This window comes from Lissotriton vulgaris, chromosome 12 (genome assembly GCF_964263255.1).
Source record: "Lissotriton vulgaris chromosome 12, aLisVul1.2, whole genome shotgun sequence".
In the NCBI taxonomy this organism is placed as follows: domain Eukaryota; kingdom Metazoa; phylum Chordata; class Amphibia; order Caudata; family Salamandridae; genus Lissotriton; species Lissotriton vulgaris.
In genome coordinates this window covers 128,791,152-128,813,723 of record NC_141700.1, presented here as the reverse complement: position 1 = coordinate 128,813,723, position 22,572 = coordinate 128,791,152, and the positions used below count along the sequence as shown (strand labels likewise).

Below are 22,572 nucleotides of genomic sequence, written 5' to 3'. Positions count from 1 at the left end.
CTGAGCTTGGACCAGGTGCCCAGTAGGACAACTGTCAAGGCCTCATTAAATGGCAGCAAGGATTCCGATGTGGAGACATCAGACTGCAGGACCTCCAAGAAGACATTGGTTTTGACTGCTACAGTGGGAAGCTGCAGGTCCAAGACCTTCGCAGCCCTTCGTACCACTACTGCAATGAAGCCCCCTCCTCGGTAGCCAGGTTAGGGAGAGACAGCATGTCAGGCTCTGGGGAGGTGTCCAAGCCACTGGCATCACACAAGTGCTCATACCAGTATATTTCCACCATGAAAAGCGGGATTTCTAAAGGAACCTTAGCCCTACAGACTAGGGAACATGATATGGCATGGAGCCCAACGGATCCATCCGCGCCAGTCTCGACATCCGTGGACGCCCAACCAGCTCCGTATCATCTGGAACAAGGAAGGGGAATCGCTGCCGGTGAGGGTTTTGGCGTCGGGGAAGGTCGAGTGAGTACGACCGGTGCCAGTCCGGATCCAGGAACAGATCCAAACGGAGGCCTGGGGGCCTGAGTCGAAAGTGAAGAACTCCACGGAACTACTCCTTCTGCCGAGCCTGTGGGGCCCGAAGGTACACCTTCAGGGTCAGAAATCCCAAAAATGGAACACATAGCATCATAAATAGATTTCAACTAGGAGGGGGTTGCTCCCGGCCCTGGGAAAGGAGGGAAAAGTGGAGCCAACCTAGGCACCCACTCCACGGAGCGGGCCCTTGAACGCCGAGACTCCTCCATCTTGTCAGGAGACTGATAGGGGGAAATCAAAGCATGCTTTGACTTCTTATGGTTTTTATGATGCTTCTTACATGACCTCAACAACTTTGAGTGAGTGGAAGAAGACGTGGATCTTCCAGAGCAGTGCTCGGACATTCCTCTCGATTGAGACTGTGCCCAGGATCGAGATCTTTGGAGGGAGGCGATCTCCAAGGTGCCTAATGCCGGGCTGCAAGCAGCATCAGGGACCACTCCCTCAAAACTTTCAGTGCCATGGCCCGGCAGTTGGAGCACGAGTTGTGGTTGTGCTCTAGGCACCACAGACATACCAGACTGGGGTCCGTAGCCAACATGGCGCAGTGACAGGCACTGCATGGTCTGAACCCCTTACTGGACATATCTACACACCAAAAACATCGAAAAAGTCTGTGGAAAAAAAAAGACAAGGGGTAGCACTCTTTGACGGATCTGCGCTGACTGGCGTGGAAAGAAAAGAACGGAAGTCAGCGCGGCGAGTACACGCCTATATTGACGACGCTGACATCACAACGACTAAGTACCAGACCGATATGATGTTACATGGAACTAACAATGCCACCTATCGGTGCACAGTGGTACTGCTTTTAAAAAATCTTACAGATCCAGCCTGACGCCTGGAAGTTCTAAGGTAGAAATCTGCGGCTAGATGTCTCTACCAGATATGTAATAAGAGAGACAGCTAATGATATATATGGCCATAGGAACAGCACAGTGTGTTGTCATTTGTTATGTGAAAGTCCCACATGATGATTTTTAGTGGCTAGTACCATGAGAGGAAGTATTTGTACCGTGACAAAGACGATTCACCATTATTGCACTAAAATAATTATCTTATAAAAGTATTGAAATAATGGGGAGTTGGTATAGTAAATTGTGTGGTGTAATTAAACATTATGTAGATGAGCTACAGCCACGTCCAGGGCAGTGCTATGCATTTGCTCTTTTCAGATGCAATAAATGAGACATACACTCAAGAATAAATCCGAGACCAATTTGGAAAAATAAATTGTATTTTCACAGAAATTTTAATACCAAGAACTTAGTTATCAATTAAGTACTTTAGAATTTTTATAGGTAAGTAAAAGCTTTGATATCATGCGTCTTTACACAGCAACGCTTACATATTGGAGAAAACACACTTGTTGAATACAGCTACATGCAATTGGTTTTGGGGGGTCTCCTTTAGGACTTAGGGTCGTAGAGGTCTAAGGTTCAAAGAACCACCAGCAGTTGCTGGTTACCAGCCCTAGGGCATTTGGGTGCAGAGGTACTGGTCAGGTTGGTAGCTGTGCCTGCTACGCTTATGGAAGGAAGGGGGGCCTGCCTAAAAAAAAAAGGCTGCAAAGGGGGACTTGAGGACAAGTTGGGGCTCCTGAGGGCTCAGGTCCCAAGGGTCCTCGACACAAGGGGCACAGCCGGCTTGTTGGTACCTGGGCTGGGGTGTTTGGCGCAGAGTGAACAGGTTGGCTGGGCTCTGTGCGTCATAGGGCCTCGTCGTTGTCGGTCTTCGCCGGTTGAGAGTGCAAAATCAGGACAGCTGGGTCACTCTGGAAGTGAGTCTCTGCGATGCGGACGTACCTCGATGGCTGCTTGACCTCAGGAGGAATCCTGATTGGACTCTCACAGGAGCTGTTGGCTGCAAGAGGTCTGGTACCCCGGGTATTGGTTCTGTGCGGCTCCGGTTGGTCCTGATGTCCTCTTACTTGGTGGGGGACAGATCTGCCAGCAGCACAGGATACTCTTACTGCGTGCTGCTGCATCAGGCTGGTTGGGGACTGGCAACTCTGTATTCCGGACTTTGCGTTTCAGTGCCAGCGGGCTGCAGGGGGAATAGCTCCTCAACTCCAAGAGAGATTGCTTGGCAATTTCTAAAGGCTGGCCAGTCTCCTGGGGGAGTCGCCGGTCACAACTGTCAAGACTTGGTGCGGGCAGGCAGAGTTTGGAGCCAAACATTCACAGCAGTCTTCAGTTCTGGGTTTTCTCGCAGCTCTTTGCCCTAGCTTCTTGATCCATTGATTCTAAATTCCTGGTGTCTGTGGTACCATGTAAATACTCAATTTTGGGGCATTACGGGGAGTGATAGGTAATTGCCAATAGGCTACTTACTTGTAGGGTGAATACACACTCTATATGAACACTTCCTGTGGGAAGTGGGCATAACCCTTACCCAGAGAGCTTAATTCCGCCACAACTAAGATGGTGCAATTCCAAAAGTCATGTTCACTTCAGGTGGCCCACCTATGGGGTGGCAGTAGCCTGAGAGGGGAACATGTGTCCTGACTAGCTCATTTCCCAGCCTGTCTTGGTGCCAAATAAGCCTGGGCAGGAAGTTGCATTTCCCCTGTCTGAGAAAGCCTTGGTCGCTTAGCAAAGGCAGCAGATCATTGCCCTGTTCGTTATTACCCTAAAAGGTGTGGTCATCTACTTGTACGATCTATACTTCCCAAAATGATTGGGTTCAAACAACACCCACAACTGCCATTACAAAGTATACCACCAAATCGTTGCCATACAAATGATGAACGTCTATCAGAAGGAAATAAATGTCTCAGATTGTTGGATTTATCTAAAAACATCCTTCTGTAACACAACATCGGATGCCTTTGAGTTTGGCATTCAATGAATCTTGTTATATTTTATTTAAAGGAAGGATCACCTGGTTTTCTGGCCGAAGAGTACCGATGTCAGATGCAAATACACAGATGAAAAACTGGTACCATAGGATTGTTCCATCAGAGGCAAATCCTCACTCTAAAGGAACCTTCAATGATAGTGTAATGAGTAAAATATATAAACAATTCATCCTGTGGATGAATAATTTGATTCCCAACACCTCCCCTTTATTTAACAATCTCCTGACTTTATGGGTAACGAGGACACGGCAGGTATGCCTTGCACCAAATGGGTCACGACAGATGGGGCGGAGTAACTACACACATATATTCAGTCTGTCCAATGCCTCTTGGCCCTTATTATCAGTAGCGGTACAAAAGGGGGTGGTGATGGACGGAGCATCTGAACCAATCAAACACACACCCAGTCACAGATCTGGGTTTAATCCATCACTGTACTTTAGCCCACTCTGCCACCCCAGTTCAGACATGGCCATATGCAAATCAGTCTGACACTATGCCTCATGGGAACAGTCCAGCCTGAACTGCTAAGCCATGCCTTCCCTGGACCGGAATCAAGCTTCCTAGGATCCTTTTCTGGCATTACAGCCGTCTTCAGCCAGGCTTGCTTGAATCCAGTGGCAAAGTGAGCAAGGAACTCACGTCTGAGCATACCCTGCCAACTTATGGCGAACAAAGCGGTACAAAAGGGGGTTCTTGCTTGAATCCAGTGGCAAAGTGAGCAAGGGACTTGTTATCAGTAGCAGCAGGGTAGTGTATTTACTTTGTCTGTAGACAAAAGACATACCCTTGGCTGCCCAAGGGTTGAGGAGGGTCGTGTTATCTGGGTCTACTCCTTACCCGTAATTGACACCATTCGAAGGAGCATATTAATGAATAACTGCAAGCAAACAGAATGTTTGCCGGCAAGCATGTACTCAACTGTGGCACATCAACAATGGCACCGAAGCACACACATTGCAGTTTTTTTAAATCTCCAATCCTTGATCAGAAAATCCAGTTTCAGCGTGAATGGAATAATGTTCTCTTTTTAATTCGTAGATGATTCAGAGTATATTATTTTTCAACAAGAAGCAGCAGACACGTGTTTCGTCCTCCTGGACTTTTTCAAGGCTATGTTAGTTTGAAGTTGCCCATGAGTCCAGTATACCATGTCAAATTCACGATTTTCAATTCCCAAAGCTGTCAAACCGGTAATCGGTAATAGTCAAAAAAGGGCCTCCCGATGGAAACTCCTTTTTTGGGATGCTTGTATATCATTAATATCCCCTAGGGGCAACCATTGTTCCTTCTCTCACAGAGTTCCAATGGTATAGCCTGTGATAGGTTTAGTTTGCAGGACCTTGATACGCCTGCTGTGATCTGTAGGTTTACCCTGGATGTAAACAACGCACAAAAGCCCTGGCGGTTTGTTAATTGTGCATTCCGCAAGAACTACCTTGTGCGTACCTGGACAGAATGCAGTCACTCACGGTTAAGTCATCCTATGGCTGAAGAGGCTAGCGAAATGTCAAATAATTTATGGAGTATTTCTCTTCGCAACAGCACAGATGGGAGGAAGACAGTCATTAACCAACATGGATATTTAGATCTGGCTTGACACTGCAACTGTCGCCTGCTCTTTTAACCTACCTCAATATTATTCTACAGTTATTTTCTTTCACACAAATACATATCAACCTGCATGCTATTTTCTTGTAATGCTTCACATTGGCACCATTCCAGGTCACCTTTCCAAACGTTAAGATGCCACTTCAGTACAGGTTGAACCTACATTTCATGACATTTCATTTCTCCATCCAAGGAAAGGTCGACATACTACCTCTACATAAACTGAAAAGCTACCTTTTTAGAGGCCTAGATACCAACTCTCTATGGGCTGAGTCACTCTAGAGACACATGTCAAGGCTCTATCCCTGGAGAGTCTAAGATGTTACTACACTGCAGAAAAAGCCTCCACCTCTACAAAGTCTTAGGTGTCATCTCAGTACAGCTCGAAGTCCAACCCCCAGAGGCTGTGATGTCACTGATGTACCGCCAAAAGCCTCACCTCCGCAGACGCTCGGGCCACCCCTGCACAGCCCTAATTCCCACCTCCATAGAGGCGTGATACACTGCTGTAAAGGTGGCAGCTTCACTGCTGATGTTGAGGTGCTGCTTCCGTACAAGGGCAAGGCAATGCTATCAGGGGTGGAAAAACAACATCTTTATAGAAAGATATCCATTTTGTGTGTAACCTCAAAAAACAGGACATCAGGCCTTCAATGGAAATAATGAGCAGCAGAGGTGTAATGATTTAAATCACAGGGGACATAAACTGGAATATTACAAATGTGGGTGCATGCAAAGCAGTTCCAACAGACCCTAAGAGAGAACTAACGTTTACCAATGCAACACTTTCAGCCTCCAGGATAAGGGTCCGTGACCTTAACCATTAAAGTGCACCCCTTAGTATGGCGCTTTGAGGTCAAAGGAGCTTCACTGGAGTAGTGTTTGGAGGGTACCACTCCTGTGAAAGAAGATGTGTGAGCCTGGTACCTTCAACAGCATCTCACTGCACATCCCAGATCAGCAACAGCAGAGTATCACCACGTTAAGCAGAGTGTGCGCAAAATAGCTTCAACAGGCCCTGTGAGACAAGCTCCAACTGGACTGTACCACTACACTGCGACTTATTGAATGGTGAACATAGCTTTGAAAGCCCTTGGGGAGAAGACCCTACAAAGTACCACTGCACCGCAATCTCCTGTTACACTGTGCGAGTGCAGCAGCTTCAACAGAGCCAGGGAGGGTGGCCTGGGTCTTTCACTATGACCCAACCTACACCAAGGTATTCATAGGAACGTGCAAGGGATAAAGGCAAAAGGTCTGTACCACTATGGCATCACCCTCATGTACATCAAGGAAACAAAAAAGTAATGGGTTGAAGCTCAAATGAATCTAATCCACTGGTAATTAACTGACTGCACCCCATTCTAACATTGTTTGCTCACCATGCCATCCTCACCTCAGACAGGAACCAGCCATATGCAAGTTGGCATTCGTCCTGCTTCAATAGGAGCAATCCAAGCCGCAGAACTGAGCAGGCCCCTAAAGCACACTAACATCTCAGTGTAAACCACCTCTCTAGAAGGCTCTCTAGCTAGTATAATTGCAGATCCACCTCTGTGCCAAAGTGTGACAACGCACTGTACACAAGAAGATGGTTGCTGGGACATGCATTATGCAGACAAGAAAGTCAATGGGTGGAACGCCAAAGAAAGAGGAACAAAAGACAGGGTGAAGTAGACCTACGTCATTCAGAGAAAAGGGATATTAACTGCCAGTTTCAAAGCCCAAAATCTAAATTTATAAATCCATGGTATGACTTTATAAACGTTTCCATTGGGCACTGCTGTACTCTCTAGTAGAAGAAAAGGTGAAGCATGTGCGATTTTAAAGAGGTACCATCGAAAATGACTAGGATGTGAAAGGAGGGGGAGGGGCCACCTCCTGTTGTGATCTTAAAAAAATAATGACTAGAGAACAGACGCGCTCTGAGCTGGACAAAAGCGTTCATTTTGAACAGAAAATGTGCTTTGGTGGTCGAAGGATAGGAGGCCGCAGACGAGCGCCCGATTCCATGGGCGACTTCCAGCGTCCCCGCCCGGCGGAGGAAGTGCTTTAAGATGGAGTGTGCAAGAAGTCAGGTGGGAGGAGAGCCGGAGACGATCAACAGAAGGAGCATTATGAGCGCAGACATACTTACAAATGCACGGCGCGCGCTAATCCGCTCTTCCCGGGCGCCGGCTGCGCGCGCGCGCCGCTCTCCTCAGGGCGTCCGCGCGAGGCGGCCCGCGGCCGGCCGCTCCGGTGCCCCCTGGAAGGCGCGAGCCACCATCTTACGGCGGCGGCACATGACAGCGGACGGCACCTTGGGCGATCCTCGCTCCCAACCTTCCCAGCGCCTGCCTGTGTGCACAGGAATCTGTCGCCTCACGTGACCTGGCAGCCAGACAAACGCTGCCACAATGCACGCGGGCTGGCACGGGGGAAACCAGAACTGGATCCCGCGCGACCCCGGCGGCCGCCACGAGGGAGGCGCAGCTGCGGCCGCGGCGTCACCCAGGAGCGGTCCCCGGGCGCGGGTGGCCGGCTCTATAGGGGCAGTGCCCGACGGACAGACCATTGACGGGCCGACTTTCTCTTTTTAGCAGTTTTGGGCCGGGTTTCTTTACTATTGTTTCCCCAATGTTGCCAATTTTTCTAGCTAACGTACGCCACTTCGGTTTGTTATACCGCTCTATTGTTTGTCACAGTACGACCTTGACCCCACGCACAATTAGTGCACATTTTACTCAGCCTGACCTTCTGGGTGATAATATAAAAGTCACGGGCTAGGCCTGCCCACCGAAAAGTGAGGGCCTGCCAGCGCAGCAGGAACCTCGCTGAGGCCCCACAGAAAGGTCCCAGGGTGTTACTGGTACTGAGATTCAGATTTCAGTTTCCTAACCGTCGCGGTTTCTTGTGGGAAAATGGTTATTGTTTTCGGGGTGGACAGGCCATGAACCTTGTCAGCGCCATTGATCATTAGATGGTACAAAAACATAACTCGCATTTCACTTCAGTATGAAAAATTAGAGCTAGCAACACACATCTGAGATTAATTCACGGAGAACCGTGTGATATAGCAAGGTGGGCGATACACGTCTGTGCAAACTAATTCACAGGGTCAAGGATCAGGGCATTCTATCCTTACCAGGTCAGTAAACGAATGAAAGCTATGTGGTAATACGTTCATATTTGGTTTACTCTCTAGCAGGGCTACAGGCATGCTGCAGAACATCTAAAAGTAGTATGGCCTGTTGATTGCAAAACAGTAGGAGCCGGCAAAGATTGTGTGATTGAAAAGTCACACCAGTTGGTTTATCTTCAGCGCATCTACGCATTCCGACCCAAAAGTACAGGATCTTGAACTGGATGACACCGCAGACAACAGATACCGCTACGAGACATTATTTAGATCAGACTGGGGAAATTCCAAACGACACGCAGAATAGGAGTGCATTTTAAGGACAAGGAAACCTCTTTCAAGAAAGTTTATGCACCAAAACATCCCGTGAAACCCCCTAAACAACTTAAATAAGTTAGACCATCACTCCAACCACAGAAACCCGTCAGAAATTCCAAGGCGTCAGTATATGGGCAAGATATCCACCCGTGTCACTCCAATAGAAATGCCACAGATGTTCAGCAATGACAGACGCGTTTCACCTGCTTTATGAGTCGAAACCCTGAGAGCTGACCGCCCTTTGCATTTCTGACCTGCTCTATAGGCGGAGAAGCCGGGCCAATATTAAAGGGGCCTGTTATTAAATGGTGGGGATGTGGCAATTTAGCTTACATTTCTAGAGGTACGTCCACAATGCTGACGTGGCAGCTGATTGGTAGAAGATGCTCTTAGTCAGATGTGCTACTGAAGGCGCTAGATGCACGGACTTGGCCCCTTACAGTGCGAGTCAGAATGGAGGTGCTCTAGCAAAGCTATATGTGCGGAGTGAACCTTGCAATGGACGTGCACGGGGTGCTTCCTGCCAGACCAGTTACCCGAAAAGAGTGGCACGTGGCTGTGGAGGAGTTCTGGTCGACAGTGCAAGTCGGTATAATTGAGGTATATCGGCTGAGCTTCCAATGCCAGGAACTGTCTTTGCAGAGTATGGGCAGGTTTTTTAAAGCAGGGTAAAGACGCAATCACAGGTGTTTAAGTGAGGCCATGCACGGAATTCTTAGGGTTAGCCTGGCACAGCTACTCACAGGGCGAGGGCCCCCTGCAGATGGCGCCGAAAGGCAGGATAAAAGCTCTACGAGTGTGGACGGAGGTGCATCTGCTGAGCTGTCTCGCTCCCCAGCAAGAGCAGATGTGATGGGAATACTCGAGGCCGCCACAGACATGCAGTGGGAATACACTGCGTGCTGTTCAGACCTCCGCATCTATGGAGGTAAGAAGAACAAGAGGTCTCCGTTCCCCACCGGGCAAGCTCCGTGCACAGCGATCTTCAATGCACATATAGGCCTGTCCTGCACCAACGCTGCCCCTGCCAAGTCTGCACGCCGCTCCAGGTGCGCCGCGACAGACACCGGGCTCCAGACGTGATGTCTGAGCCCCGACACAAGAAAGATGGGCGAGAGCGGGCAAGGACGGAGCTGGCGGCCGCCGGGGTGGTAATGAGAGTTTACATTCCGGTTAGGAATCGCCGAGTATGTACTTAGCAAGAGCGTAAATTATGAATTTAAAAATTATCCTATTATCAGCAAACTTCACAACCAGCGGCAGCAAACCGCATCCATGGCTGATTGCAAACCCTTCAGCAGGCAGGTAGTCACATGAAGAGAACAGGGCGATCTCCTGGCAGGTAGTCCACAGGAAGAGTACAGGGCGCGTTCATGGCCGGTAGTAGTCACAGGAAGAGTACAGGGAGTTATCCTACCAGATAACCACAGGAAGAGTACATGGCGCTCTCCTAGAAGATAACCACACAAAGAGTACAGGGCGCACTCCTAGCAGGTAGTCACAGGAAGAGTGCAGGGCGCTCTCCTAGCAGTTAACCACAGGAAAAGTACAGAGGGCTCTCCTGCCAGGTAGTCAGAGGTAGAGTACAGGGCACTCTCCTAGCAGGTAGTCAGTCACAGGAAGAGGTCAGGTTGCTCTCCTAGCAGACAACCACAGGAAGAGTACAGGTTGCTCTCCTAGTTGACAACCACAGGAAGAGTACAGGGCGCTCTCCTAGCAGATAACCACAGGAGGAGTACAGGGCGCTCTCCTGGCAGGTAGTCACAGAAAGAGTACAGGGCGCTCTCCTAGCAGATAATCACAGAAAGAGTACAGGGCGCTCTCCTAGCAGATAACCACAGGAAGGGTGCTCTCCTAGGAGGTAGTCACAGGAAGAGTACAGGGCGCTCTCCTGGCCGGTATGGTCACAGGAAGAGAACAGGGCGCTATCCTAGCAGATAACCACAGAAAGAGTACAGGGAGCTCTCCTAGCAATTACCACAGGAGGAGTACAGATCGCTCTCCTAGCAGATAACTACAGGAGGAGTACAGGGCACTCTCCTAGCAGATAATCCCAGGAAGAGTACAGGGCGCTCTCCTAGCAGTTAACCACAGGAAAAGTACAGAGGGCTCTCCTGCCGGGTAGTAAGAGGAAGAGTACAGGGCACTCTCCTAGTAGGTAGTTAGTCACAGGAAGAGTACAGAGCGCTCTCCTAGCAGATAACCACAGGAAGGGTGCTCTTCTAGGAGGTAGTCACAGGAAGAGTCCAGGGCGCTCTCCTGGCAGGTAGTCACAGAAAGAGTACAGGGCGCTCTCCTAGTAGATAATCACAGGAAGAGTACAGGTTGCTCTCCTAGCTGACAACTACAGGAAGAGTACAGGGCGCTCTCCTTGCAAATACCCACAGGTGGAGTACAGAGCGCTCTCCTAGCAGATTACCTCCTAGGAGAGCACCCTTCCTGTGGTTGTCACAGGAAGAGTCCAGGGCGCTCTCCTGGCAGGTAGTCACAGAAAGAGTACAGGGCGCTCTCCAAGCAGATAACCACAGGAGGAGTACAGGGCGCTCTCCTAGCAGATAACCACAGGAGGAGTACAGGGCGCTCTCCTAGCAGATAACCACAGGAGGAGTACAGGGCGCTCTCCTAGCAGATAACCACAGAAAGAGTACAGGGCGCTCTCCTAGCATTGACCACAGGAGGAGTACAGAGCGCTCTCCTAGCAGATAACTACAGGAGGAGTACAGGGCGCTCTCCTAGCAGATAATCACAGGAAGAGTACAGTAACTGTAAATTGATACTTGTATAGCGCACTACTCACCCACAAGGGTCTCAATGCGCTTGTACGAATACCGCTGTGGAACCCATCCTGGCTTTCCCAGTGAGGCGTCCACTCCTGGGCACCCCCAAGGTGGAGGCTAGGCATCCTTGGCACCCCCAAGGAGGAGGCCAGGCATCCTTGGCACCCCCAAGGAGGAGGCCAGGCATCCTTAGTGTTGTGGGGGCCGCTGTGGAGATTAAGCAAGCTATTGCCCAGAGTTGCAGAGTGGGACTCCATGATTGGAATAGGCACCAAGGCGAGAATTATCAGGTCCGTGGAATTTTGTGAGCCAAAGACCCGCCAAGGCGGGGAATTGAACCCTGGTCCCGGGCTAGACCTCTGCATCAGGGTCTGCCGCTCTAATCATTGAGCCACACTTCTCCACAGGGCGCTCTCCTGGCCGGTAGTAGTTACAGGAAGAGTACAGGGTGCTATCCTAGCAGATAACCACAGAAAGAGTACAAGGCGCTCTCCTGGCAGATAACCACAGGAAGGGTACAGGGCGCTCTCCTGGCAGGTAGTCACAGGAAGAGTACAGGGTGCTCTCCTAGCAGGTAGTCACAGGAAGAGCCCGCTGCGCTCTCCTGGCAGGTAGTCACAGAAAAAGTACAGGGCGCTCTCCTAGCAGATGACCACAGGAGGAGTAAAGAGCGCTCTCCTGACCGGTAGTAGTAACAGGAAGAGTACAGGGCGCTCTCCTATCATATAACCACAGGAAGACTACAGGGTGCTCTCCTGGCAGGTAGAAGTCACAGGAAGAGTACAGGGAGCTCTCCTGGCAGGTAGTAGTCATAGGAAGGCTACAGGGTGCTCTCCTGGCAGGTAGAAGTCACAGGAAGAGTACAGGGAGCTATCCTGGCAGGTAGCTGCAGGAAGAGTACAGGGCGTTCTCCTAGCAGGTAGTAGTCACAGGAAGGCAAGAGGGTGCTCTCCTGGCAGGTAGTAGTCACAGGAAAACTACAAGGAGCTCTCATGGCAGGTAGCCACAGAAAGACTAATGTGCTCTCCTAGCAGATAACCAAAGGTAGACTACAGGGCGCTCTCCTGGCAGGTAGCAACAGAAAGATTGTAAGGTGCTCTCCTGGCAGGTAGCCACAGAAAGATTACAAGGCGCTCTCCTTGCAAATAGCCACAGGAAGAATACAGGGCGGCGCTCTCCTGGCAGGAAGTATCCACGGAGAGTACAGGGTGCCCTCCTAGCCGGTAGTAGTCACAGGAAGACTACAGGGCGCTCTCCTATCAGATAACCACAGGAAAACTACAGGGCGCTCTCCTGGCAGGTTGCCACAGGAAGAGTACAGGGCACTCTCCTAGCAAGTAGTAGTCACAGGAAGACTACAGGGCGCTCTCCTGGTAGGTAGCCACAGGAAGAGTCCAGGGCACTCTCCTGGCAGGTAGACACAGAAAGAGTACAAGGCACTCTCCTGGCAGGTAGCCACAGAAAGAGTACAAGGCACTCTCCTGGCAGGTAGACACAGAAAGAGTATAGGGCACTCTCCTGGCAGGAAGCCACAGGAAGAGTACAGGGTGCTCTCCTACCAGGTAACCACAGAAAGAATACAGGGCGCTCTCCTAGCAGGTAGTAGACACAGGAGGAGTACAGGGCGCTCTCCTAGCAGGTAGACCCAGAGGAGTAGTACAGTGCGCTCTCCAGACAGGTAGTAGTCATAGGAAGACTACAGGGCACTCTCCTAGCAGATAACCACAGAAAGGGTGCATGGCACTCTTATTACAGATAGCCACAGAAAGAGTACAGGGCGCTCTCCTAGCAGGTAGTAATCGTAGGAAGAGTACCGGGCGCTCTCCAAGTAGATAACCACAGAAAGAGTACAAGGCGCTCTCCTGGCCGGTAGTAGCCAAAGGAAGAGTACAGGACGCTCTCCTAACAGGTAGTAGTCACAGGAAGACTGTAGGGCGCTCTCCTGGCTGGTAGTTGTAGGAGGAGTACAAAGACCCTCTCCTGGCAGGTAGCCACAGGAGGAGTAAAGAGTGCTCTCCTGGCCGGTAGTATCAACTGTAAGAGTACAGGGCGGTCTCCTGCAGATAACCACAGGCGGAGTACAGGGCACTCTCCTGCTGTTTCTCACGGTGCAGGCAGGTAGCCACAGGAAGAGTAAAAGGGCGCTCTCCTGGCAGGTAGACACAGGAGGAGTACAAGGGTGTTCTCCTGCTATTTCTCACGGTTCAGGCTGGTTGCCACAGGAAGAGTACAGGGTGCTCTCCTGGCAGGTAGCCACAGAAAGAGTACAGGGCACTCTCCTGGCAGGTAGCCACAGAAAGAGTACAAGGCACTCTCCTGGCAGGTAGCCACAGAAAGAGTACAAGGCACTCTCCTGGCAGGTAGCCACAGAAAGAGTACAAGGCACTCTCCTGGCAGGTAGCCACAGGAAGAGTACAGGGCACTCTCCTGGCAGGTAGCCACAGAAAGAGTACAAGGCACTCTCCTGGCAGGTAGCCACAGAAAGAGTACAAGGCACTCTCCTGGCAGGTAGCTACAGAAAGAGTATAGGGCACTCTTCTGGCAGGTAGCCAAAGTAAGAGTAGAGGGCGCTCTCATAGCAGATAACCACAGAAAGAGTACAAGGCGCTCTCCTGGCCGGTAGTAGCCAAAGGAAGAGTACAAGGGCGCTCTCCTGCTGCTTCTCACGGTGCAGGCAGGTAGCCACAGGAAGAGTACAGGGCGCTCTCCTGGCAGGAACTAGCCACAGGAAGAGTACAGGGCGCTCTTCTGGCAGGTAGCAACAAGAGGAGTAGAAGGGCGCTCTCCTGGCAGGCAGCCACAAGAAGAGTACAGGGCGCTCTCCTGCTGCTTCTCAGACGTGCCGTGCTCTCCACACCACTGGAGTCAAGCTATCCTGGCTGATGATGGCTGATAGCCAGAACCCGGTCCTAGGATGCTTGATTCCGGTCCAGGAAAGACATGGCTTAACAGTTCGGGCTGGACTGTTCCCATGAGGCACAGGGTCAAGACTGATTTGCATATGGCCATGTCTGAACTGGGGTGGTGTGGGTGTGGAGTGCAAAAAAAACGACGGATTTAGGCCCAGATCTCTGTACTGGGGTGAATGTATGACATCGTTCTGCATTCTGTCCATCAACTGTTGTTTTTGCATTTGTCACCCCGAGTGGGACGGGTATGCTCAGACGCGAGTCCCGTGCTCTCCACACCACTGGAGTCAAGCTATCCTGGCGGATGACGGCTGATAGCCAGAAACCGGTCCTAGGATGCTTGATTCCGGTCCAGAAAAGACATGGCTTAGCAGTTCGGGCTGGAATGTTCCCATGAGGCACAGGGTCAAGATTGATTTACATATGGCCATGTCTGAACTGGGGTGGTGTGGAGTGCAAAAAAACGATGGATTTAGGCCCAGATCTCTGTACTGGGGTGAATGTATGACATTGTTCTGCATTCTGTCCATCAACTGTTGTTTTTGCACCTCTCATGGTGCAAGCAGGTAGCCATAGGAGGAATGAAGGACGCTGATAGTAGAGACGAGCCCCGACGCCTTTAACATCCTCCTGTTTCCCGTCCTTAGAAAACTGTGAGGTTACAAGCGAGTCATGATAAGCCCCCGTTTGTGATTGCTGCTTCCTGAACATTCGAAACAAAACACTTTATGCGGATTGTTGTAATGAGTACTATGGTGCTTGTCTTTCACCTTTTCAGTTTTTATGCAGTTTTTTCAAAGGGAGATGGTGCCATAAGCTAAAGGATCCAGTGGACATATTCAGATTATTCCAGATTGTCCCATTTACCTCATTAGAGAGTGCCCATCTTTAACTCCCCTCCCCCCCCCCAAACAACAGTTTCCAGCAATTGGGATCTTTCACAGATTGGCGTGTATATTATTACGGCTCAAGACTGGCGCGCCTAATAAAATACTATACATAGCAGCAATAAAACACACAGAGCATGCAATAGTGTTGTAACCTATCCCTCTCGTCGTTTGGTCTGCAATCCAGCCAATGATATGAATACGCTTAGAACTCTACTTTCAATATGACATAAATTGTGGAGAAAGAGGGGGTGTTGCATATGCAAATTTCAGAGGTACTTCCCATCAACCTTTAAACGCCACTCGGTACTGGATGTTCACAGAGTCATACTTTGTACATTTGTGGTACATCTGCCATACTGCTCAGCACATGTCCAACAGAGGAACCAAGCAAACACAAAGGGATGATGCACGAAGCACTGAAACTTTTCAGACACTCACCTCCAGTCACAGATCTGGGCTCAATCAGTCATCGTTCTTTAGCTCACTTCGCCACCCCAGTTCAGACCCAGCCACATGCATATCAGTCCTGACCCTGTTCCTCATGAGAGCAGTCCAGCCCGAACTGCCGAGCCGGGTCTTCCCTGGACCGGGAAAAAGCACCCAGGGACGGGTAGAGCAGAGCCAAACATTTCAATCTCAAATCCAGTCAATTTAAGTGAATTGTCTATTCTTGAGGTGACTCATGTTCTTTTTATTTATTTATTTATTAATTTATAAAGTTTTATATAGCATGGGTAAAACTTGAAGGTGAATGCCTACATATTTAAGAGAGGAGTCTGTTGTGAAAAGAAACCGTAGCTCGGAGAAAAGAAGAAAAGACTGATGCTAAGATTAGGATCAAAAAGCTACTAATAAAAGGGAGATGTCAGAGTCTTAGTTCCTTCTACTTTATAATCTAATTACCTGCTGTCTGCCACTATTGAATGTGGCAAACAGACTAGCTACGTAGGTGAGTGACGCTATTGGATTAATCGACTAAAGACCCAACAACGGATCAGTAAAGCCATATCTATTAACACTTACCAGTATAAACTTATATTTCATATTTGGATTGTCGGAATCGGACCCCTTCGCCTCAATTCTGCTGTAGCGTGTTCCTCAAAATACCACATCATAGAAGGACATCTTTTCGTTTGGATAGCAAGCCTCATAGTGATAGAAATCGTGGCCATTCTTTTTTGCTTTTCATGCTCCCTATAAAGATGGATAATGCTTTCAGCAGCCAGTCATCCAAATAAAGGAAAACAAAGTGCTTTTAGTGCCATGGGTGTGCTGCAATTGGGGTTTCACACATAATATCTAGTACTAGTGTCAATCTGAGGCCAAAGGGAGGGATTCAAAACTTGTGTTCATTCATCGCATGTGTACTTTCGATGCATCCAGAGTAACTGCCTTTTCAGGAACTTACTATGGGGCAGCGGATCTTAGAGGCCTCACGTTATCAGATTTTACTTCAGCTGAAAGTAACTGGAGTAAAACCTCTATTTCCCCGATTGGTTGATACCTTTCCTGTTTACATTTTCGGGAGCCGGTGCAGAATCTCTTCTTCCAGGGACTTGAGGATCTTGTCCTTTTTGGTAGGTTGGTCAACCCTTTTAGTCAATTTGGCAGAGGCATTTGACCGAGCTAGAGTGATTGGCCAAATGTTGGTTTTCTCCATGCATCTAGACGTTGGACTTAAAAGCTAGATGAACAAAAGAATGATTAACAGAGATATTAAGTGTCTCTTGGAGGAACCCTGGCATCTGGTCTTGCCTGTGTCTGGCCACTTTGCTAGTATCTTTGGCAAGAGTAACTTTCCGGAAAGTATGATTTACTGGAAGGTTGCTCAGTTTGGTTTGGCATCATCTCCTAGGTGCTGCGTGTGCTATAACTTTTGCCTCTCAAAAGGAATAATTTCTTCTGGTGTGCAAAGCCCTCAAAGAAGCTGTCCATTCCCGTCATTATAGATTACAACTTGTTCTCGATGTGCTTACAGTAAAAAATATGCCAACTAAAAAGGTATGTTCGGGATGCAGGATTAGCACTTCATACATGAAAGCTTTAGTGGACACCCACCGATGTCTCTGCAGTTCCGCAGCATTAGACACCTGCTTGGAAACATAGTAGGTGATGTTAATGGCCATTTCGAGAATGAACACAAAGCTATATGGCCATTATGCAAGATGACTTTCATGCATAACTTTGGTCTTCTGGTGAGGTGACTAGTGCTTGCCACATTTGCCTGTTGCATCTGCTAAGAATGGCTGAGGAATTCAAAGCATCATTGCAAGCAAAGGACGAATGGAAACACTTGAATCCATGGTTGTTGAATTTTCTGTGTAATTTTGACTTTTCAAAAAGTCATACAACTGCCGGATAATTTGTACATTTAAAAAATGTCAGTTTCTAGCTCAATCAGATCAAAAGTTATTACAAGACTGGGGCATGGAGAGAAATACAGCTCCCAACACCCTGCAAAAGCCAACTTCCACTCGCTCATTTCTGATAGTAAATAGATAAGGATGTTGCCCAAATGCTGATAATACTACCAGCTGAGACTGGGGTAAATACCCTTGCCACAGTACAAAACAAAAGCCCTACATACCCTAATGTAATTCAAAAAGTGTGGCAAATGATTCCCAGTTGGTTGTAAAAATGTTTCACCGTTCATGTAATTCCATACTTATGTCAGGGTTTCAAAAGTAGGAGTCAGCTCAAGAGGGCACTCCGAATTAGGACGAAACTAAAAGACTTCTTATTTTAAGGACTAAAGCTTTGAATCATAAAATGCCTTCTGAGACAAATATATAATGCACAATTCTTTAATGGAGAGTTATTGGTCGAAAGAGGTGCTTCTAGACACCCAGTAGCATAAACGTAGAGTAAACTCGAAACTAAAGGCAAGCTTTAAAATATATATACAAAATGTAAAAAATAAATTAAAAAAAGAGGCACACCTTTTGCTGTAATAACTGTGGACATGTGGGCTTGTTTTTTGCTGAATGTATCACTGGACATGTTTTCACACAAATTATTTTCCTAAGGGCGGTAAAAAGGACAATTTTAATAAAAAAGTGCGTTCCTGAGTGACTATACAAAATAAAATCATTGACTGATGGTGAATAACATTCTAACCGTCTCTGGGGACAGCTGATCTGACAGAGTCCGGCTTGGTCTTTCCGGTATGACAGGGTGATAACATATCTAGAGGTACTTTATACTACTTTTGAATTCTCGGTACTAGTGTTTAGGATGATGCTGTTTTTTCACATAAAGTCCTTTCTTCACATATGCATTCTAATATGGGACGATTCTGACCGTATCGCAGGACTTTCATTAAAATCTACAGCAATAGTTTCTTTCCATTTTCAGGTTTGGGGATGGCAAATTTTGATGGGGCCCTTTCCATGAAATAATGACATGGAAAGCAGGCGGCTGAAGGAGATATGTTTCTGAACACTCCTTTTCACACACCATAGTCTTTCCATTTATTAATTCATAGAAACTTTATTGCGGCCATTTATAGCCATAAAAGCACATTTAAAATTGACATCATTTTATAAATCCAAGCTGAATTATGGTTAATAAATGAGATCATACTTCAGGATATAGGCATACAATAAAAAGTGGTACATTTCCTTAAAAATATAAAATCGTCATTATGGGAATTTTAAAACGAACCGTAAAAATATAAGTTAGATATAAAATAATCATAAAATTCAAAATACAGTCCCAAGGGCAACATCCAAACCCAGAGTGGTACTGCTGAATCTCAATCAACTATACCCCAAACCACTTCATACTTAAAGTAAGGATTCCCGGATTAATCATAAAACCACAGAGAAAGGGGTGTTATAAATTGCTTGTGGTTTGCTCCACTTTTAACAAGTTCCTTCGTATTGACCACATAGCAAACAAAAATGTAGAGTTTACAACCACATGAACCGGGTCGTTATCTGTTTTTAGGATCCTGAAAAAGTCAAAGTAACTCCTAATACCCAGGTTCCTGCAAAGTTGAATAATCCACTTCTGCCTAGGTTGTTTATATGCCCTGCAGAAAAGCATTACATGGACCATAGTTTATTCCTCTGCATGGCAGCCAGGGACGGCTAGATACTCCCGCCCACTTATTTGCGATGGAAAATAGCGGTAGGGTTCCGTATCTAAATTGTAAAAACAACTTCTTTGCTAAAGTCGGTTGGATAGAATCGAACACCCGCTCAAACTCATAGTGGCACTTAAAATCTAGGAACCCATAGATTAAACTCGCGGAATTTGCGGACTGCATGGTTTTGGTCAGTTTAAACTCTTATAGCGCACTAGCTGCAACCAAAGATTCTCCTTACCAATAGCCCTAAAGGAGTCCCTTATAAATGAGAGCCAAGGTATACTAGCAGCACCTAATGCTGACATTACTGCTTTTAATTCTTCCCTAAAGCATTCCAACTCCAAAGTACTCCACAACCACCGCCAATATTGCAACGGACGCAATTCTATAAGGTCCGCAATGGGAAGGATATTCAAGTCCATCCTCAGAGGGACTAATGGTGTGCTTTTTGGTAGTCAGAATTTGTCTAATGAAGTTATTTTCAATTTTTGTGAGGGGATTGGAGGGCCTATGCCCCCACAATTCCACCCCATATAGGGAAGATGACCTAACTTGAACCTTATAAATTTCAAGTGGTGGGCTTATAGTCTTTAAAACACAATTCTTCTGGACTTTTAGAATCCCCCAAGCAGCCTGAATCAGTTTTAGATTAGCCTTATCCATTAGTGGCCCCACCCCATTATATCATTCAGGGTTAGCCCTAGATAATCAAAAATGGGTACCCTTTCACGGGGGCTGCCCTCCATTACAGGGTGCGGGTAGTTAGTGGAATTAGCATTAAAAACCATATACTTGGTTTTGCTAATATTGACCACAAGATTCCTCTTTTTGCAGAACTCACTAAAAACATTTAGCACAAGCTGCATACCCATTGCAGACTTTGAAAGCCGCAGGGTATCGTCCGCAACCATCAATGCGGGAAATCTACGATGGGCCAATTTCGGGGAGTCTATATCCTTAGTGGCAGATAACTCCTGAATTAAGCCGTTTAGGAAGAGGGAGAAGAGAGTCGGCGCAAGCACACAACCCTGCCTCACCCCCTTACTCAAGGGGACGGAGCCGTCAGTTGGCGTTCTTACCATATCTGACTCTTGCAAAAGTCTCTTCGTGGAGTTGTTTAAACTGAAAGCATAGATATGGTGGAGCTCCCATAGCCAACAGAATACTCCATAGCTGGTTGTGATCCACCATATCAAATGCAGATTTCAGATCCACGAAGGTAAGGTATAAACTCCCGCCATCCAATACTACATGCTTCCAGTGAGTACGCTGAAGCCTAAATAGCTGATCTATAGTACAGGTTTTGGCCCTAAACCCTGCTTGCAATGGGGTCAAAATAGTGTGGTCACGAATCCATTCCTGCAGTCTTTCTAACAGCACCCATGCGTATATTTTTTGATTAACATCGATTAGGCTAATAGGCCTATTATTGGAAGGCTCCTTGGGGGAACCCTTTTTATGGATGGGGATAATCTCGGCCCCTGCCCACGAGCTAGGTGCCTGAAGGCCCTGGAGAATTGCGTTAAAGAGTAATTGAAGATAGGGTACCCACACTAGCAGTTCCTTTTTGTAGAGGTCTCCCGGGATCCTATCTAGTCCTGGAGCTTTATTCAATTGGAGCTTATCCAGAGCTAGTTTAACCTCGGCCTGGGTGCAGGGTGGTACAGAGTTTCCATCCACCGCTTTGCTTACTCCTCTAGCCCGATTTGTCATCAGTGTCATTTGTGCTGTTTTTTGTTCCCCCTCTTTCTTTTTTGTGTTTTTGAATATGTATAGAATAATTTCTGAAATCTCAATATGCATGGTATTGACTTTTTAATGATTGATATGTATCTTTTATAAATGAAATTTACAACAAAAATGAAGAAAATATTTAAATAAATCACAAACTAATTTAGAATATAAAAAGCATGGTCTGCTTCTATCAAATTTGTCTACATGTCACTATAATTATCTAAATTGTTTAGTTGTTTCCTTGGGTTTTTTGGCTTAATTATTAAGCTCACTACTGTTTGTTTTTCCATAAAAAATAGTTCGATTTATTCCCTACTAGTAGTGAAGGCATTAGAAGTAGGGGGTCCCTGTCTTTTCCAAATTGCAGGGTGGTATATTCCACGAGGGATCTGCGATTTGGAGGCAGACCGGCGTCTCACTTACTTCAACTGCCGTAATTGAATATAATTCCTTAAAATAGAGCCACAAGGCTTCCTCAGCAATATATGGTTCAATAGCAGTCTTACCCTCGGGCTTCCCTGTATGAACCAAATTCCAAAAAGACCTTGGATCTTTTGCAACTAGGGCAGTCTTAATTGACAATTTTCTTAAAATGTAGCCTAGCATCCTCTATACATAGTCGATCACCCCCCTTAAGGGCTGATAAAAGGGTTAGCTTTGCCATCCTACAACCCTTACTAAACCAGGGTTTTTTTCCCCAAAACTGTTTGTGGCGAGTTAGCTCCTTGGAAAAAAAGTACTCGCCCAGGGATACAACTAATTCCTGGTGAATTTTACCTAGGTCATTACAGTGGCAAATATTAGTATTATTTCCAGAAACAATCCTTACCCTTTCTAAAATGGGAATAATACTATTATACATTCTTTGTATTCTCCGGAGTTTCAATAACTGTGGCCCAACGGATGCGCCTCCCTCCCTCCTTTCCATTTATGTCCAGCAGAATCATCAGCCTCCAACTACTCTTCATAACCTTCGCTATTATAGCCATGTTCCTTATCCTCTTTATCCTTGGTATCTTGGTCCACGGTCCGTTCTTGTTACTTTTTTGTGAGACTGAGCAATAGATGCAAGAGGCAGCCAATCCTTATGCCTTTCAGCAAGCTTCTTTGGGCTAGGCAACTTGAGATTGCAATGACCACAAGTTGAGTCAAGCTTGTTGGCACAAGGAGTGGTGGTTGCCAAAGAATATTCTGGATCGGGCTAGAAACTCTGGCCCAGAAAGTTGTCCTACATCTCATGCAAGCTAGCAAAAACTCTGCTGGATGATCCCTTGTCTGGGAATCACTCGCCTATGAGGTTACACGTGTTGATCTTGATCCTGGTAAGAGTTCAAGAGGAAGACAAGATCACTGTAATGATCTCCAAGCTCCTTGTGCCTCTCAGCAGGCTTTAAAGCACATGTACAGATGGCCGAGGTGAGAAAGTGTCTCAGAAATTGAATCGTTTCTCGATCTTTCGCATATAAAATTTCCTTCACCTTTCTTCTTTATCCCACCATCAACATATGTTCAAAGGTTGTTTAGGCATTTTTATTTTAGGTAGTCATGAAAACTAAGCGGACCATTGATGGATTTAATGCAAGGATATGGCTCAAAGATATCAACGTCATTCTTAACAAGGGGAACATCTAGCTGGTCTAAGTACTTAGATGTCAAAAAAGCATATGGGGATGAGTGCTTTCCTATTGTTCTAGATGAAGTTTGTTCATTCAGGAGAAGT

The 22,572-nt window shown here is 47.2% G+C and overlaps 1 protein-coding gene across 12 annotated transcripts in view; it reads right to left on the bottom strand.

Moving 5' to 3' along the window:
• GATAD2B (GATA zinc finger domain containing 2B) overlaps nucleotides 1-22,572 on the bottom strand; it is a 283,029-nt gene that overhangs the window by 136,807 nt on the left and 123,650 nt on the right. For 2 of the 12 annotated variants that reach the window (XM_086947558.1, XM_086947554.1), the window contains exon 1: nucleotides 7,151-7,274. The exons of 9 other annotated variants lie outside the window; for them this stretch is intronic. The gene's annotated coding sequence lies outside the window, so the exon portion shown is untranslated. Of the gene's footprint in view, nucleotides 1-7,150; nucleotides 7,313-22,572 lie in introns of those variants that run through there. One more of the 12 variants, XM_086947561.1, reaches the window with a different exon arrangement.